Below are 4701 nucleotides of genomic sequence, written 5' to 3'. Positions count from 1 at the left end.
CGCCTCCCCGCAAGTGGATCTCCAGCAGAGCAAGACTACACCTTCTTCTGGCAGGGCAGGGATCCTGAAGAACCAAGACAGCATGGAGTGGGCTTCGCCATTAGAAACTCCTTGCTCAGCATGATCGAGCCGCCCTCAAATGGCTCGGAACGAATACTGTCCATCCGACTGCTCATCACCTCTAGTCCAGTACACTACTCAGCATCTATGCTCCAACACTCTGCTCCCCACCTGAAGCTAAAGATCAGTTCTACGAGGAACTCCATAACATCATTAGCAGGATCGCCAACACCGAACGCCGATTCCTGCTGGGGGACTTTAATGCCAGGGTTGGGGCCGACCATGACTCATGGCCCTCCTGCCTTGGGCGCTATGGCATTGGAAGGATGAATGAGAACGGGCAGAGACTGCTTGTGTTGTGTACCTGTCATAACCTCTGCATCACCAACTCGTTCTTTCACACTAAACCCTGTCACCAGGTTTCATGGAGGCACCCAAGATCGGGTCGTTGGCACCAGCTAAATCTCATTGTCACGAGGCGAGCCGCCTTAAACAGTGTTCAAATCACACGCAGCTTCCACAGTGCGGATTGCGACACCGACCACTCCCTGGTGTGCAGCAAGGTTAGACTCAGACCAAAGAAGTTGCATCATTCCAAGCAGAAGGGCCGCCCGCGCTTCAACACAAGCAAAACCTCTCACCCACAGCTCTTACAAAAAAATCTAAATTCACTTGTAACAGCCCTTCAAAACACTCCCACAGGGGATGCTGAGACCAAGTGGGCCCACATCAGAGACACCATCTATGAATCAGCTTTGACCACCTACGGCAAAAGTGCGAAGAGAAATGCAGACTGGTTTCAATCTCACAATGAAGAGCTCGAACCTGTCATAGCCACGAAGCGCATTGCACAGTTGAACGACAATAAAGCCCCCAGTGAGTTAACATCCGCAGCACTTAAAGCAGCCAGAAGAACTGCACAAAGAACAGCCAGGCGCTGCACAAACGACTACTGGCAACACCTATGCAGTCACATTCAGCTGGCCTCAGGCACCGGAAACATCAGAGGAATGTATGATGGCATTAAGAGAGCCCTTGGACCAACCATCAAGAAGATCGCCCTCCTCAAATCTAAATCAGGGGACATAATCACTGACCAATGCAAACATATGGACCGCTGGGTTGAGCACTACCTAGAACTGTACTCCAGGGAATGTTGTCACTGAGACTGCCCTCAACGCAGCCCAGCCTCTACCAGTCATGGATGAGCTGGACATACAGCCAACCAAATCGGAACTCAGTGATGCCATTGATTCTCTAACCAGCGGAAAAGCCCCTGGGAAGGACAGCATGACCACCGAAATAATCAAGAGTGCCAAGCCTGCTATACTCTCAGCACTACATGAACTGCTATGCCTGTGCTGGGACGAGGGAGCAGTACCTCAGGACATGCGCGATGCCAATATCATCACCCTCTATAAAAACAAAGGTGACCACGGTGACTGCTTCAACTACCGTGGAATCTCCCTGCTCAGCATAGTGGGGAAAGTCTTTGCTCGAGTCGCTCTAAACAGGCTCCAGAAGCTGGCCGAACGCGTCTACCCTGAGGCACAGTGTGGCTTTCGTGCAGAGAGATCGACCATCGACATGCTGTTCTCCCTTCGTCAGATACAATAGAAATGCCATGAACAACAGATGCCCCTCTACATTGCTTTCATTGATGTCACCAAAGCCTTTGACCTCGTCAGCAGACGTGGTCTCTTCAGACTGCTGGAAAAGATTGGATGACCACCAAAGCTACTAAGTATCATCACCTCATTCCATGACAATATGAAAGGCACAATTCAACATGGTGGCTCCTCATCAGAGCCCTTCCCTATCCTGAGTGGTGTGAAACAGGGCTGTGTTCTCGCACCCACACTTTTTGGGATTCTCTTCTCCCTGCTGCTTTCACATGCGTTCAAATCTTCTGAAGAAGAAATTTTCCTCCACACAAGATCAGGGGGCAGGTTGTTCAACCTTGCCCGTCTAAGAGCGAAGTCCAAAGTATGGAAAGTCCTCATCAGGGAACCCCTCTTTGCTGACGATGCTGCTTTAACATCTCACACTGAAGAGTGCCTGCAGAGTCTCATCGACAGGTTTGCGGCTGCCTGCAATGAATTTGGCCTCGCCATCAGCCTCAAGAAAACGAACATCATGGGGCAGGACGTCAGAAATGCTCCATCCATCAATATTGGCGACCACGCTCTGGAAGTGGTTCAAGATTTCACCTACCTAGGCTCAACTATCACCAGCAACCTGTCTCTAGATGCAGAAATCAACAGGTGCATGGGTAAGGCTTCTACTGCTATGTCCAGACTGGCCAAGAGAGTGTGGGAAAATGGCGCACTGACACGGAACTCAAAAGTCCAAGTGTATCAAGCCTGTGTCCTCAGTACCTTGCTCTATGGCAGCGAGGCCTGGACAACGTATGTCAGCCAAGAGCGACATCTCAATTCATTCCATCTTCGCTGCCACCGGAGAATAATTGGCATCAGGTGGCAGGACCGCATCTCCAACACAGAAGTCCTCGAGGCGGCCAACATCCCCAGCTTGTACACACTACTGAGTCAATGGCGCTTGAGATGGCTTGGCCATGTGAGCCGCATGGAAGATGGCAGGATCCCCAAAGACACATTGTACAGTGAGCTCGCCACTGGTATCAGACCCACCGGCCGTCCATTTCTCCGCTTTAAAGACGTCTGCAAACGCGACATGAAGTCCTGTGACACTGATCACAAGTCGTGGGAGTCAGGTGCCAGCGTTCGCCAGAGCTGGCGGGCAGCCATAACGGTGGGGCTAAAGTGCGGCGAGTCGAAGAGACTTAGCAGTTGGCAGGAAAAAAGTCAGAGGCGCAAGGAGAGAGCCAACTGTGTAACAGCCCCGACAAGCAAATTTTTCTGCAGCACCTGTGGAAGAGCCTGTCACTCTAGAATTGGCCTTTATAGCCACTCCAGGCGCTGCTCCACACACCTCTGACCACCTCCAGGCGCTTACCCATTGTCTCTCGAGACAAGGATGCCAAAGAAATGTTTGTTTCAAGCCCAAGATGCCATATATTTTACTAACCACTCTCTCAATATGCCCTGCCACCTTCAAAGATCGATGCACATGCACCCCCAGGTCCCTCTGTTCCTGCACACTCTTCAGAACTGTGCCATTAAGTAGACATTGCCTCTCCCTATTCCTTCTGTCAAAATGCATCACCTCACACTTAACAGTATTAAATTCCATCCGTCACTTCTCTGCTCATTCTGCTAGCCATTCTATGTCCGATTGCAGTCGATTCATGTCATCCTCACTGTTTGCCTCACCTCCAAGTTTGGTATTGTCAGCAAATTTTGAGATTCTGCTCCGTATTCCAAGATCCACATATTTTATACGTAGCATGAAAAGCAGTGATCCCAGCACTGACCCTCGGGGAACACCACTGTCTACCACCCCCCAGTCTGAAAAGAAACCATTTACTACAACTTGCTTGTTTCTGCCCTTTAGTCAATTTTTCTAACCAATTGGAAGCTGACCCTCCTATTCCACGAGCCTCAATCTTGTTAACCAGCCTTTTATGTGATACTTTATCAAATGCTTTCATAAAATCCATAGAAACAGCACCCACTGTATTTCCTTCATCAAATTTCTCTGCTCCTTCATCAAAAAATTCAATTCGATTAGTGAAGCATGATCTGCCTTTTACAAATCCATGCTGGCTATCCTTATTTAACTCAAACCTCTCTAAATGTCCATTGATATTTTCCCTGATTACCATTTCTGAAACCTTACACAGCATTGATGCTAAATTAACTGGCATGGAGTTGCTTGGACTGTCCTTACAACCTTTCTTGAATAAGGGTGTTATTTGCCACTCTCCAATCCCCTTACCTGGGGATGATTGGAAGATTATGGCAAGCACTTCCTGGAGGGTGTCTGGAGCGGTGGCAGACCTGCAAGGAATCAACTACCGGGGAGTGAATAAAGTGAGACCCAGGCTCGCGGCCTTCAGCTGCCTGGAGGGGGGTCGGAGAGGCAGCGGATCCAGCGAGGAACCACAATTCAGGGAGAATGAGAAGGTCCTTGTGAGGGGACAGAGAAGATTAAGTTGCGGGTTTATCAGTTTATAAGCACGTGCAGAGCCAAGGAACGGTGCCGGGGAAGATCCAATAATAGAAAGCTGCAATCGGTTGTCAGGCAGGAGTGATTAAATTACAGAAGAGATGATGGTGCAAAGCAAATAAAAGGGGAACAACAAGTAGCATTTGTTAAGCATAAATACCAGGAGTGGGGATCGAACCCACGCAGATATTTGTCTATGGATTCTTGAGTCCAACGCCTTAACCACTCGGCCATCCTGGTACATTGGCCAAGTAATTAAAATGAAATTTAATGTGATCCGGGTGCCATCTAGCCTTTTACAAAATCCAATTGTGACGCCTCTCCCATGCTAAATTGGACCCTTCATCATCTTGTCAACCTCAATCAGATCACCCCTCAGTCTAGGTTTCTCTAAGGTGCAGGGTCCCAACTCTTTTAGTCTAACTTGATAACGAAGATGTCTTATACTGGGAATTAGTTTAATGTCTCTCCTCTGTACCCTTTCCAAGGCCTCAATATCACCCATCATGTGAGGAGACCAAGACTGGATACAATATTCCAAGTGAGTCCTGA

The 4701-nt window shown here is 48.9% G+C and overlaps 1 non-coding gene across 1 annotated transcript; it reads right to left on the bottom strand.

Moving 5' to 3' along the window:
* Positions 1-4306: 4306 nt before the first annotated feature.
* On the bottom strand, positions 4307-4389 carry trnal-caa (transfer RNA leucine (anticodon CAA)). The gene has a single exon. It is a non-coding gene; the product is annotated as a tRNA-Leu (tRNA).
* Positions 4390-4701: the final 312 nt, after the last annotated feature.

This window comes from Heterodontus francisci, unplaced genomic scaffold (genome assembly GCF_036365525.1).
Source record: "Heterodontus francisci isolate sHetFra1 unplaced genomic scaffold, sHetFra1.hap1 HAP1_SCAFFOLD_290, whole genome shotgun sequence".
NCBI classification, from domain to species: domain Eukaryota; kingdom Metazoa; phylum Chordata; class Chondrichthyes; order Heterodontiformes; family Heterodontidae; genus Heterodontus; species Heterodontus francisci.
Note: the sequence above shows the minus strand (reverse complement) of the source record. Positions and strands in the feature narration are given on the sequence as shown.